Source organism: Triticum aestivum, chromosome 3A, assembly GCF_018294505.1.
Source record: "Triticum aestivum cultivar Chinese Spring chromosome 3A, IWGSC CS RefSeq v2.1, whole genome shotgun sequence".
NCBI lineage: Eukaryota > Viridiplantae > Streptophyta > Magnoliopsida > Poales > Poaceae > Triticum > Triticum aestivum.
In genome coordinates, this window is record NC_057800.1 from 326,296,104 (window position 1) to 326,311,620 (window position 15,517).

The following is a 15,517-nucleotide window of genomic DNA, read 5'->3' on the forward strand; positions in this document are numbered from 1 at the left end:
CGCCACCACCAGAGCCAACTGACCCGGATTATCAACCTGGGGAGGGTGATCCACTTTGCTCCATATGATTGGCTATTCAGACCAGCGTAGATAACGGGGCACGGCCGGTTCAACAGAGTTGATTGCCCGCCTCTGAACCTTCCGGTCTCGCTTGTCCAAGGTAAAGACATGGTACTGCCCACTATTCAATTGCTTTGGGTTGCTCTGGTAACCTAACTATTGCTGCTGCTGGTTGTAACCACCCTGGTTGTTCTGATTATTTTGACTGTTATGTCCGCCCGGATTACCGTTAAATCCTAAACCGGAATTTCCTCCACCGTAACCCGGCCCGGATCCTGAGCCATCGCCGGAGCCGTGATCATACCGGAAAGCATTAGAATTCTTGAACTCCTGCATAATGAAGCAATCCTTCCAAAGGTGGTTTGCTGGCACCTCCTTCGTCCCATGTCTTGGACAGGGCTGGCTCAGCAGATAATTTAGGCGGTCCGGGTTAGGGTTGGGTGCCCCACTGCAATTTTTCGGTTTACCCTTGCGTCGCTGGCCATTGTCCTGCGCGTTGGTATTAGCCACAAAGTCCATGTTACCATCCGCTTTACGCTTGCCTCCACCACCATTGCCTGCCCAGGGATGCTGCTGACCTTTGGAGTTGCTGTTCCTCTTTCCCTTCCCTGCCTTGTCATCATCAGATTCAGGATCCTTGGTACTATGAGAATCAGCATACTTTACCAAAGCAGCCATGAGGATCCCCATGTCAGTGCAATGGCGCTTCATCCGTCCCAACTTCAGCTTTAGGGGCCCAAACCGGCAGTTGCCTTCTAGGGTTAAGACTGTGGTGTCAGCGTTGATGCGGTCTGATGAATGCAACACTTGTGAGACCTGGCGCACCCAATGAGTCATCGATTCTCCTTCCTCCTGGACACAGGCAGCTAAGTCTACTATCAACATGGGCTGCTTACATGTATCCTTGAAATTATTGATAAACCGGGTTCGTAATTGGGCCCATGAACTGATAGTTGGCCAGCAAGCTTTTTAACCAAGTACGGGCCGTTCCTTCAAGCATCACGGTGAAGTATTTCGCACACGCCGCGTCATCCACATCAAGCATCTCCATGGCCATCTCATAGCTCTCCACCCATGTCTCTGGAGGTTGATCCGCCGTGTAATTTGGTACTTTGCGCGGGCTTTGAAATCCTTGGGCAGGCGCACATTGCGTAAAGCGGGGACAAGGCAAGGCACCCCCAAAGAACTAGAAGTAACACCATGTTCAATCGAGATAGTTGGACGAACCGGCGTGAGCTGCCGAGCCTGATACTGTGCGGCTAACTCGGCCTCCCTGCGCGCTCGGGCCCGGTCCACCACTTCCTGAGCGTTATCAGCACCACCCGCCGGGTTGTTGCCACGGGGTGCTCCACGTCGTTCATTACTTGACACTATCGGTTCCTCCATACGCCTGCTATAGCTCCGGCTTGGGCGAGGGGTTGAGTGGATCCGGTCGCGGTTGTACGAGTATGCTTCCTGTTGGACCAAAGCTGTCCTCAGAAGCTCCTTGTCCCGTTGCGTCTCTACTGCCTACGGCGAGTCACCTTCAATTGGAATGGCCTCCAGCCGTGCAGCAGCGGCAACGAGATTGTCCATCGGGTTGGAGTACTGACCCGGAGGTGTCGAAACAGCCTGAGGTATAACAGTATTTTGACGAGGCGGATCCATTCGACGGGGCTGAACCGGCGCGCCGGCCGTAGGGGCTTCCGCCCGGTTTACCTCCATCGGATTACTGGTTCCTACTCCTGGGGTGTTGAAAAGGTCTCTGGCCTCGAAAACCGAAGGCAAACGAGATCGGTACTTCCTCTTCATGACTTCATGCGACACGTTCTGGTCCAACATGAGCCTGTAGGCTTGTGCGTCTAAAGCGGCCCGCTCTGCGGTCATCCTGGCATCCTCAGCTGCCAGGTCCGCCTTGGCCTAGGTGATCTGTTCCTTCACCTTTGCAATCTCAGCGGTGTGGACTTCCTGATCCGCCGGATTAGCTTCTGCCATAAGCACAACCAATGCATCAAATAGATCTGATAGAACTTGAGCAGGCGGGCGCGCAGAGCTCCCTGCCCCAACAGCTATCGCCGCTGCTGAACCGGAGGTTATTGGCGCAGCGGTCGAAGAATGAAGTGCTGCTTGTGTGCCAGCCATGAATATTCCAACTCGGTTGGGTAGATCAGAGGGGTCCGGAATACTGTCACCATCGGAACAGCCCCCAATCCGGCCGTCTTGTAGCTGATATAGAGATTCGGTTTCTCCGGTTGATGACTCGTCGTCAGAACAAACGACGGTCTCGCCGCGGGATTCCGATCCACCCTCATAACTTCCTTCGTGGATGACTCCCATGAAGGCACGCCTCACGGCCAGTTTAACCTGGGCGGACCGCGCACGCTGAGCCGTTTCGACGAGGTCGGTGCAGATGCCCGGCTCAGGGCCCGGTTCACCGATCTTGCCGATGAAAACGTGTATGCCACCAAAGGGGACCCGGTACCCGTACTCAACTGAGCCGACCTCGGGGCCCCAGCCTGTATCATCGATGTAGAGCTTGCCGTGACGACTCTTAGTCATCTGGCCCATGACGTAGCCCTCGAGTCCTTCAAAGCGGCCCTCCAGGACCTTGAAACCATCGTGCGATGGCCCCACGGTGGGCGCCAACTGTCGTGGTTTTGTCACGGCAGATGTCCTAGAGAAAGGACTTAGTCGTGGAGCCATCGCAACGGGTTAGCTTGAAGGGGTTAAAGCGGACTCAGGGACGCAAGAGAGTTTATACTAGTTCGGCCCCTTCGATGAAGGTAAAAGCCTACGTCTAGTTGTGATGGAATTGATGGGGTTTCGATGACTAGGGAGCAAACAAGCTTTGCCTAAGTCTCGAGTTGTTGTCTGTTGTCCTTGAACCGCCGCCTGGTCGTCCCCTTATATACACGGGTGACGCTCGTCGGTTCATAGAGTCCCAATATCGGCTCATAGATGTGTCCAGTTTGGACTCTACTTATTCCTAACTTACAATACAAGTTAAATACCAATGCCGGTTTACGGCTACAGGCCTTGAACCGACTATGGGCCTTGAGCCCTCATCTGCCTTCTTGGGCTTTAACATACTTAACTACTGACGAAGTTAACCCGGCCTAGATAGGCCGGTTTACGCCCAGTAGTGATATCCCCAACAGGTCTACCAAATATAATGGGACAAAAGTCATCTTGTGGGGAACCAAGAACAAGAAAATCAGTAGGATATTTAACTTTCCCGCACAAGACTTCAACATCTCTAACAATCCCAACTGGTGAAATAGTATCTCTATTGGCAAGCTTATTTGTAACATCAATACCTTCTATCTCAGCAGGTGCAATATCATGCATAATTTCTTCATATAAGAAATGAGGTATTGCACTCTCACTAGCACCCATGTCACATAAGCCATGATAGCAATGATCTCCTATTTTAACATAAACAATAGGCATGCCTACAATAGGTCTATGTTTATTTTTAGTATCGGGTCTAGCAATTCTAGCAGCTTCATTACAGAAGTAAATAACATGCCCATCAATATTATAGACCAAGAGATCTTTAACCATAGCAATACTAGGTTCAACTTTAATTTTCTCAGGGGGTGTAGGTGTTCTAGCATTATTCTTACGAACATAGTTGAAGCTTTAGCATGATCCTTTAATCTAACAGGGAAAGGTGGTTTCTCAATATAAGCGGTAGGAACAATAGGATCAACATTATAAGTGATAGTATTTTCTTCAACTTTAATAGGTTCAACAACTTTTACTTCAATGGGAGGATGATATTTAAACCACTTCTCCTTAGGGAGATCAACATGAGTAGCAAACGATTCACAGAAAGAAGCTACTATCTCAGAGTCAAGTCCATATTTAGTGCTAAATTCACGAAAAGCATCGGTATCCATAAAAGATTTAACACAATCAAACTTAGGTTTTATACCTGACTCCTTACCTTCGTCGTGTTCCCAATCTTCAGAGTTGCGTTTAATTATTTCCAATAAATCCATTCTGAATTCAATAGTCTTCATCATAAAAGAACCAGTACAAGAAGTATCGAGCATGGAGCGACTATTGAGAGAAAGCCGAGCATAAATTTTTTGAATAATAATTTCTCTTGAAAGCTCATGATTGGGGCATGAATATAACATTGACTTAAGCCTCCCCCAAGCTTGAGCAATACTTTCTCATTCGCGAGGCCAAAAATTATATATAATTACGATCAGGATGAACCAGATGCATAGGATAAAACTTCTGATGAAATTCCAATTTCAATCGGTTGTAGTTCCATGATCCAATATCATCACATAGCCTAAACCATGTCAATGCCTTTCCCTTCAAAGAGAAAGGGAAGACCTTATTCTTGATAACATCCTCGGGTATACCTGCAAGCTTAAATAATCCACAAACTTCATCCACATAGATTAGGTGCATATCGGGATGTAATGTTCCATCTCCTGTAAAAGGATTGGCTAGCAGTTTCTCTATCATACACAAAGGGATTTCAAAATAAACATTTTCAATAGGTTTAGTAGATTGACGAGCAACTCTTTGCTCTACTGGTCGGGGTGAAGATACCCCGAACAAGCCCCTCTAAGGATTATATTCCGTAGTAACAAGTGATAGTAAATTTCAGCACACTATATAAATTTTTCCTTACCAAATTCCACCTACCAAAGGCGCTTCACTCCCCAGCAACGACGCTAGAAAAGAGTCTTGATGACCCACAAGTATAGGGGATCTATGGTAGTCCTTTCGATAAGTAAGAGTGTCGAACCCAATGATCAACAGAAGGAAATGACAAGCAGTTTTCAGTAAGGTATTCTCTGCAAGCAATGAAATTATCGGTAACAGATAGTTTTGTGATAAGGTAATTCGTAACAAGTAACAAGTAACAAAAGTAAACATGGTGCAGAAAGGTGGCCCAATCCTTTTTGTAGCAAAGGACAAGCCTGGACAAACTCTTATATAAAGGAAAGCGCTCAGGAGGACACATGGTAATTATCGTCAAGCTAGTTTTCATCATGCTCATATGATTCGCGTCCGTTACTTTCATAATTTGATATGTGGGTGGACCGGTGCTTGGGTACTGTCCTTCCTTGTACAAGCATCCCACTTATGATTAACCCCCTTCACAAGCCTCCGAAACTACGGAAGAATTAAGGTAAACCTAACCATATCACGAAACATATGGATCCTGATAGAGGCTAAGGTGTCCCGATGTTTCGATGAGATGGTGGCTATCGTTTTCTGTGGGAGTCGACCTTGATGATCCGACTACAAACGTGCGAGACGTCGCGCCTTAGCAATCGCTAAACCAACTTCCGAAGGTTATTGACCACGCCGGAGCATGATCAACCTGACCACGAGGCTCTGTTTCCTGCGAGCAAACGAAGAACAAGCAAGAAACTGAGATTGCAATCGGGATATTGCGAATATAAGATGAAAGCTTTATTGATCAAGGTGGGGTTCTGTGACGTCTTGGTCTGGTCGTTGGACACAAACGAAGTACGTGAAGTTGCAGCTATGGCAAACTTTTAATCTAAACAAAACCCGAAGTCTAAACGACGCCCTAAGGGCTGTATATATGGAGGAAGAGGGGGGGAATTTCGTGGCCTTTGAGGGTGGGGTCCGAAACCAACCCTAACTCTTGTTTCCCCACACATACGGACTCTAAAAATAGCCTATACTTAAGTATTTCGAAATTACATGGGCCTGGCCCATTAATATGGTGACGCAGCACCTAGAATAGCCTATGGACGAATATTATGAAGTGGCATCTTGTATATTTCGTCCAAGGCTTCATGCTCTCCTTATGGCGGCTTCAAAGTCCTGAAATCATCACTTGTAACTCCGTTCTTGATCCCCTTGCGCATGCCATCAACTCCATGCGTGTTCTTGCTCCAATGTTCATCCTTCTCCAAGCTAGGCCCTTCATTTGTAAGCAAAACAAATGTATCCAATTTAGGCAGCATCATAATCTCATGAACATTAGAATCATTACCAAGAAACGAAAGTGCCTGGTAATTTAATTGGCGTGCGCGAGCTCTAGTAATTGGTCCAGTATATGTAACAGTAGGGGCTGTGGGTGTAACAATGGTATTGATGTCCTCATCATCCTCCCCTTCTTGAAATGAAGTCGTCCTCGCCGGAAGCGCATCTTCCTCACCCAAATAAGGCTTCAAATCTGCAATGTTAAAAGTGGGACTAACCCCAAAATCTACAGGTAGCTCAAGTTTATATGCATTATCATTTATATTCTCTAACACCTTAAAAGGACCATCAACACATGGCATTAGCTTTGATTTGCGCAGATTAGGAAATCTATCTTTACGCAAATGTAACCAAACAAGATCTCCAGGCGCAAACACAACATGTTTTCTACCCTTATCTCCAGCAAGTTTATATTTAGCATTCATACGCTCAATGTTTTCCTTAGTTAACTCATGCATTTTTAAAATCAATTCAGAACGTTCTTTAGCATCAAAATTAACCTTCTCTGAAGATGGAAGAGGCAACAAATCAATAGGTGCACGAGGTAGGAAACCATACACAATTTCAAAAGGGCACATCTTAGTAGTAGAATGCAATGAACGATTATAAGCAAATTCAATATGAGGCAAGCATTCTTCCCACATTTTCTTGTTATTCTTCAAAACAGCCCTAAGCATAGTAGACAATGTTCTATTGACTACTTCAGTTTGTCCATCAGTTTGGGGGTGACAAGTAGTACTAAAAAGCAGCTTAGTCCCCAACTTAGCCCATAAACATCTCCAAAAGTGGCTAAGAAATTTAGTATCACGATCTGAAACAATAGTATTTGGCACACCATGTAAGCGAATAATTTCACGAAAGAACAAATCAGCAACATTAACAGCATCATCGCTTTTATGACATGGTATAAAGTGTGCCATTTTCGAGAACCTATCCACGACAACAAATATGCTATCCCTCCCCTTCTTTGTTCGAGGTAAACCTAAAACAAAGTCCATAGATATATCCTCCCAAGGAACACTAGGTACAGGCAAAGGCATATATAAACCATGAGGATTGAGTCGTGACTTAGCTCTTTGACATGTAGTGCAGCGAGCAACAAAACGCTCAACATCCCGCCTCATCTTTGGCCAAAAGAAATGTGTAGCAAGTATATCCTCCGTCTTCTTGACGCCAAAGTGTCCCATTAATCCTCCTCCATGCGCCTCCTGCAACAACAAAAGACGAACGGAGCTAGCTGGAATGCATAGCTTGTTAGCACGAAACACAAATCCATCGTTAAGAACGAACTTTTTCCAAGTTCTCCCTTCCTTACAATTCTGCAATACATCTTTAAATTCAGCATCATGAACATATTGATCTTTGATGGTCTCCAAACCAAATATTTTAAAGTCAAGTTGTGAAAGCATAGTATAACGACGAGACAAGGCATCAGCAATAACATTTTCTTTACCCTTCTTGTGTTTAATGACATAAGGGAAAGTCTCAATGAATTCAACCCATTTAGCATGTCTACGGTTCAGTTTTGCTTGACTTTTAATGTGTTTCAAAGATTCATGATCAGAATGTATAACAAATTCCTTGGGCCATAAATAATGTTGCCATGTTTCTAAGGTCCGAACAAGAGCATATAATTCTTTATCATAAGTAGAATAGTTCAGACTAGGCCCACTCAATTTTTCAGAAAAGTATGCAACAGGTTTTCCATCTTGTAATAACACACCTCCTAATCCGATTCCACTAGCATCACATTCAAGCTCAAAAGTCTTATTGAAATTAGGAAGTTGGAGTAAAGGAGCATGTGTCAACTTATCTTTCAATACCGTGAAGGCTTCTTCCTGTGCGATACCCCAAACAAAAGGCACATCCTTCTTTGTAAGCTCGTTGAGAGGTGCAGCAATGGTGCTGAAATCTCTCACAAAACGCCTATAGAAACCAGCGAGGCCAAGGAAACTCCTCACTTGTGTGACCGTTTTGGGCTGCGGCCAACTCTCAATAGCTTCAATCTTGGCTTTATCAACTTCAATTCCCTGTGGAGTAACAACATAGCCAAGAAAAGATACTCGGTCGATGCAAAAGGTGCACTTTCCAAGGTTTCCAAAAAAACGTGCATCACGTAGAGCAACGAAAACAGCACGTAAATGTTCCAAATGTTCCTCCAAAGATTTGCTATAAATCAATATGTCATCAAAGTAAACTACCACAAATCGTCCAATGAAAGCACGTAAAACTTCGTTCATTAACCTCATGAAAGTACTAGGTGCATTAGTTAACCCAAAAGGCATGACTAACCACTCATATAATCCAAACTTAGTTCTAAATGTTGTTTTCCATTCATCACCCAATTTCATACGAATTTGATGGTATCCAATACGCAAATCAACTTTGGAGAATTTTGTTGACCACTCAATTCATCAAGCATATCATCTAGCCTAGGAATAGGATGACGATAACGAATAGTAATATTATTAATGCCTCTACAATCAACGCACATATGCGACGTACCATCCTTTTTCGGCACTAAAATGATAGGAACAGCACAAGGACTAAGGGATTCGCGTATATAACCTTTGTCGAGCAGTTCTTGTACTTGACGCATAATCTCCTTCGTCTCCTCTGGATTGGTACGGTATGGTGCACGGTTGGGTAGCGAAGCACCGGGAATTAAGTCAATTTGATGCTCAATCCCTCGAATAGGTGGTAATCCCGGTGGCACGTCTTGTGGAAAGACGTCAGCGAACTCCTGCAAAATGTTAGTGACAGCAGGGGGCAAAGAGGAAGGCACGTCCTCGAATGAAAATAATGCCTCTTTGGACACAAAAGCATAGCAAACAGATTTGCTGAAATCTAGCTCATCAATATCAGATTTGGTGGCAAGTAAACATGCACTTTTCAATTTAATTTCAGAAACAACAGTAGATGGTTTATTATTAGGCTTCATTTGGTGCTCAAATTCTTTTGCCACAATCTGATTTTCACTCTTATTTGTCTCCTGTTTTGCTTTATTAGCTCTATTAATATCATCTTTCAAAATGGAATCAGGAGTCATAGGAAGCAAAGTAATATTTTTATCGTTATGAACTAGAGTATACTAATTATTTCTACCATGGTGTACAGATTTTTTATCAAATTGCCATGGTCTACCAAGTAATAAGGAACATGCTTGCATAGGTACCACATCACAATCAACATAATCAACATATGTAGAGATACTAAAATGCACACGAACAGTACGTGTTACCTTAACCTTGCCGCTGTTGTTGAACCATTGGATGTAGTAAGGATGTGGATGTGGTCTTGTGGTGAGAGATAGCTTCTCCACCATCTCCATGCTAGCCAAGTTATTGCAGCTCCCTCCATCTATGATCACGCGAACAGAACGTTCCTTCACAACTCCCTTTGTATGGAACAAATTATGCCTCTGATTTTGCTCAGCTTGTGTAACCTGCACACTCAAAACACGTTGAGCAACTAAACATTCATACCTGTCAGCATCTTCAGGAGCCATGTATTGCGTCTCATGATCAAAACCGTCTCCACCGTGTTCTTCACGTGTAATAAGAGCCAAGGTCTCCTCATCATAGTCACTAGCGGACTCATACCCACCATCCTCAGTAACAATCATCACACGCTTAGATGGGCATTCTCTCGCATAATGACCTCCACCCTTGCAACGTCGACAAATAATATCATGTGTTTGCCCTGTTGATGCCATGGATGAAGAAGAGCTCTTTGCAGGCCCAGAAGGTGTGCTCTTGGCAGATAGTGGTGATTGTGCCTGCTTTATTGTATCACGGTTGGAGGTGGCAGCCGACGGAGGCGCCGGTGTAGCAGAACGTGTGGAAGTAGATGATGCATGTGGTGTCCATGATGAAGGTCGACCTGCAGAAAAGTTAGTCCGCGCCAATGCTTGTCGATCCTGCACTTCATGTTCATCTTTACAAGCAAGATGGAATAAACGAGTGATATTAGTATACTCCTTATACTCTAGAATCGTCTGAATCTCTCTATTTAATCCACCCATAAAATGTGTAAGCATAGCTTCATTCTCCTCAACAATACCACATCTAATCATGCCAGTTTGTAATTCCTGATAATATTCTTCTACATAATTTTTTCCCTGTCTTAAGCGCTGCAATTTTTGAAGTAATTCACGTTGATAATATGGTGGAACCCAACGAGTACGCATAGCAGTTTTCAAAGCAGCCCAAGTAGCCGGAATAGGATATAATCTACAATGCTCAGACCACCAAACACATGCAAAACTAGTGAATGCACAAACAGCAGTAGGAACACATCTCTCCTCGGGATATTGTAAACATGTAAATCGTTGTTCAGTTTCTAACTCCCAAGTAAGATATATATCAGGAACATATCTACCCTCAAATGGTGGAATATTCAATTTTAGTTTAGGGAGATGGTCATGATCTCGTACCTGAGGGTGAGCCCTACCATTGCCATTATTTGCATGTGGACGACCTGGTGGTTGTTATGCTGGTGGTGGCACGTAGTTCTGATTTTGATCAACCTCATCCTCATAATCTCCCACATAATCATCCTCCTCCACATCAACAGTAGGAGCCACAGAAGTATCAACAGCAGCACCAGCAGTTTGGCCCGATTGAAGAGGGACACGGCTCGCTCGGCGGAGGGCTGTTTCCCTATGTGGAGGTAGTCGATGTTGTTGCTGTTGTTGCAGAGGTGCGGCAGGAGCAGCCAGTGGTGGTGGTGGAAAACGCGAAAGCAATTCAGCAAACTTGTTATCGAGCTTTGTTTCAAACGTCTTCTCCATGCCATCTATCTTCTCCATGGCCTCTTCAAATCTGTTTATCACATCGTGCACCTGTACACTCATCATTTGCTGAAATGTATCATGAAGCTCCTTGTTCGTCAAGTTCTCCCAGTCAGTGTCGTCGGCTTGTGATCCTGGCATGGTTAGCAGCAATAGAAACACACAAGAATATGATCCTACAGACTACTAACAAGTGGTGGTGGTGGCGGGTGTCACAAATCCGTCAAGCAAATCTCAAATTCTTACCAGTTCTTACCCAGCAGCAGGCGGTGATCGACAACCGTTGTAGTCAAAACTCTCAAAAGCTTGGATAGAGCGATTGCCAGGGAGAGTCAAACGCACGACGTAGATGTATGTGGAGCAGGGAAGGCTTATAGTATGGTAGCAAAAAGGGTCAACAATAATCAATTCAGAGATGCAAAGTTGAATTTACGCGCAACGACGGTACTGTGCTGGTCCTAGGCTAGACTGATGAGGACATCAATACAATTGTTACACCCACAACCCCTGCTGCTATACATACTGGACCAATTACTAGAGCTCGTGCACGCCAACTAAATTACCAGGTACTTTCGTTTCTTGGTAATGATTCTAATGTTCATGAGAATATGATGCTGCCTAAATTGGATACATTTGTTTTGCTTACAAATGAAGGGCCTAGCTTGGAGAAGGATGAACATTGGAGCAAGAACAAGCATGGAGATGATGGCATGCGCAAGGGAAACAAGAACGGAGTTACAAGTGATGATTTCAGGACTTTGAAGCCACCATAATGGGTGCATGAAGCCTTGGACGAAATATACAAGATGCCACTTCATAAATTTCGTCCCGAGGCTATTTTAGGTGCCGCGTCACCTTATTATTGGGCCAGGCCCATGTAATTTCGAAATACATAAGTATAGGCTATTTTTAGAGTCCGTATGTGTGGGGAAACAAGAGATAGGGTTGATTTCGGACTCCTCCACCAAGGGCCACGAAATTCCCCCCTCTTCCTCCATATATACAGCCCTTAGGGCATCGTTTAGACTTTGGGTTTTGTTTAGATTAAAAGTTCGCCATAGCTGCAACTTCGCGTACTTCGTTTGTGTTCAACGACCAGACAAAGGCGTCACAGAACCCCACCTTGATCAATAAAGCTTTCATCTTATATTCGCAATATCCAGATTGCAATCTTAGTTTCTTGCTTGTTCTTCGTTTGCTCGCAGGAAACAGACCCTCGTGGTCAGGTTGATCGTGCTCCGGCGTGGTCAATAACCTCTCGGAGTTGGTTTAGCGATTGCTAAGGCGCGACGTCCTCGCACGTTCGTAGTCGGATCGTCAAAGTCGATTTCCACCAAAGCGATATCTATCATCTCATCGAAAGACGGGACACCTTTGCCTCTATCAAGTGGTATCAGATTTCCAGGTTGCTCGGTGAGATTTTACAGTTTTTCGTAGTTTAGATCGAGTCTGTTCTTCATACCTACAGTCCACAAAAAAAGCCACAAAAAAAATTAGGGTTAGTTCATCATATCCGAACCAATCTGAGCCTTTGCATAATCTTTTTGGGGTTTTGCTTTGTTGAATTTGCGGTTGCATCGTCGTGTCTAGTTGCTGGTCTTAGAGTCTAGTCTTTTAGAGTTTCGAGTTCTGGTCATAAGTTGTCACGCCGCCGCCGCACCATCATCATCGCCCCTGCCATCTACCACCACCGCTCCGAATCCGTATCCATATACCACCACCAATCCGTGTCCTTATACCACCACCGATCCATATCCATATACTACCACCGCTACCACCACCGCTGCCATATACCACCACCATATATCCACCACCAATCCGAGTTCCTTGCTTATTAGGGTTGTTTTCGAGATCCATCTAGATTCCGATTCGTGTTTCCTTGCCGGAGTAGGTTTCGGAAAAAAAAAGAGTCGGGTAGCCACGCTCCGTTTAGGCCCAAAATTTTTCGAAAACGCATTTTTCGAAAAAATTTCTGGCTATCCTATTTTTAGGTGTTTCTGAGTGTTTTGAGACAGGTGCCATTATAGGAAGTTTTTTTTGACCCGTTTCCAGTTTTTGGGTCCGGGCAGTCGAAAAAAAAAATTGGTCGAAAAATTTCGTGCCCATCCTGTCAGTTTGAGCTAGGAAGAGTTTTGAGACACTCGCCATTATAGTGATTTTTCGCAAAAAAAAAGAGCGCAAAAAAAAAGAGCGCAAAAAAAAAGAGCGAAAAAAAATTCAGATTGTGCTTTTCCCTTGTTTACGTGCCGCGCCGTGATTTTGTTGGTGTTCTAGGCTCGCGTCTCTAGCACAGTCTAGCCTAGGACCAGCACAGTACCGTCGTTGAGCGTTTATTCAACTTTGCATCTCTGAATTGATTATTGCTGACCCTTTTTGCTACCATATTATAAGCCTTCCCAGCTCCACATACATCTACGTCGTGCGTTTGACTCTCCCTGGTAATCGCTCTATCCAAGCTTTGAGAGTTTTTGACTACAACGGTTGCTGATCACCGCCTGCTGCTGGGTAAGAACTGGTAAGAATTTGAGATTTGCTTGACGGATTTGTGACACCCACCACCACCACTTGTTCGTAGTCTGTAGGATCATATTCTTGTGTGTTTCTATTGCTGCTAACCATGCCAGGATCACAAGCCGACGAGATTGACTGGGAGAATTTATCGAACAAGGAGCTTCATGATAAGTTTCAGCAAATGATGACTGAACAGGTGCAAGATGTGCTGAACAATTTTGAAGAGGCCATGGAGAAGATCACTGGCTTTGAGAAGACGTTCGAAACAAATCTCGATAACAAGTTTAATGAATTGCTCGCGCGTCTTCCACCACCACCACCCGCTGCACCTAACGCACCTCTCCAACAACAACAACAACAACGACTACCTCCACGTCGCGAAGCAGACCTCCGCCGAGCAAGCCGTGTTCCTCTTGCGTTTGGCCAAACTGTTGGTGCTGCTGTTGATACTTCTGTGGCTCCTGCTGCTGATGCGGAGGAGGATGATTATGTGGGAGATTATGAGGATGAGGTTGATCAAAATCAACACTACGTGCAGCCACCTGTACCACCACCAGCAGGTCGACCTCAGGTATATATTCGTAATGGTAGGCCTGCACCACCACCTCAGGTACGAGATGATGTCCATATTCCTAAACTGAAATTGAATATTCCACCATTTGAGGGTAGATATGTTCCTGATATATATCTTACTTGGGAGTTAGAAACTGAACAACGATTTACATGTTTACAATATCCTGAGGAGAGACGAGTTGCTGCTGCCGTTTGTGCTTTCACTAGTTTTGCATGTGTATGGTGGTCTGAACATTGTAGATTATATCCTATTCCAACTACTTGGGCTGCTTTGAAAACTGCTATGCGTACGCGTTGGGTTCCACCATATTATCAACGTGAATTGCTTCAAAAATTGCAGCGTTTAAGACAAGGGAAAAATTCTGTAGAAGAATATTATCAGGAATTACAAACTGGCATGATTAGATGTGGTATTGTTGAGGAGAATGAAGCTATGCTTGCACGTTTTCTGGGTGGATTAAATAGAGAGATTCAGACCATTCTAGACTATAAGGAGTATACTAATATCACTCGTTTATTCCATCTTGCTTGTAAAGCTGAACGTGAAGTGCAGGATCGACAAGCATTGGGGCGAACTAACTTTTCTGCAGGCCGACCTTCATCATGGACACCACGTGCATCTTCTACTTCAACTGCACCAGCACCTCCATCCGGTGCCACCTCCATCCGTGATACAAGAAAACAGGCACAACCACCATTATCTGCCAAGAGCGCACCTGCGGGGCCTGCACAGCGTTCTTCTTCTTCCATGGCATCAACAGGGCACACAAGTGATATTATTTGTCGTCGTTGTAAGGGAGGAGGTCATTATGCGAGGGAATGCAAATCTCCGCATGTGATGATTGCTACCGCGGATGGTGGATATGAGTCCGCTAGTGACTATGATGAGGAGACATTGGCTCTTATTACACGTGAAGAACATGGTGGAGATGATTCTGATCATGAGACGCAATACATGGCTCCTGAAGACGCTGACAGGTATGAATGTTTAGTTGCTCAACGTGTTTTGAGTGTGCAGGTCACACAAGCTGAGCAAAATCAGAGGCACAATTTGTTCCATACCAAGGGAGTTGTGAAGGAACGTTCTGTGCGCGTCATAATAGACGGAGGGAGCTGCAACAACTTGGCTAGCATGGAGATGGTGGAGAAGCTTTCTCTCACCACAAGACCACATCCACATCCTTACTACATCCAATGGTTCAACAACAGCGGCAAGGTTAAGGTAACACGTACTGTTCGTGTGCATTTTAGTATCTCTACATATGCTGATTATGTTGATTGTGATGTGGTACCTATGCAAGCATGTTCCTTATTACTTGGTAGACCATGGCAATTTGATAAAAATTCTGTACACCATGGTAGAAACAATCACTATACTCTTGTTCATAAGGATAAAAATATTACTTTGCTTCCTATGACTCCTGATTCCATTTTGAAAGATGATATTAATAGAGCTAATAAAGCAAAACAGGAGACGAATAAGAGTGAAAATCAGATTGTGGCAAAAGAATTTGAGCAACAAATGAAGCCTAATAATAAACCATCTAGTGTTGCTTCTGAAATTAAATTGAAAAGTGCATGTTTATTTGCCACCAAATCTGATATTGATGAGCT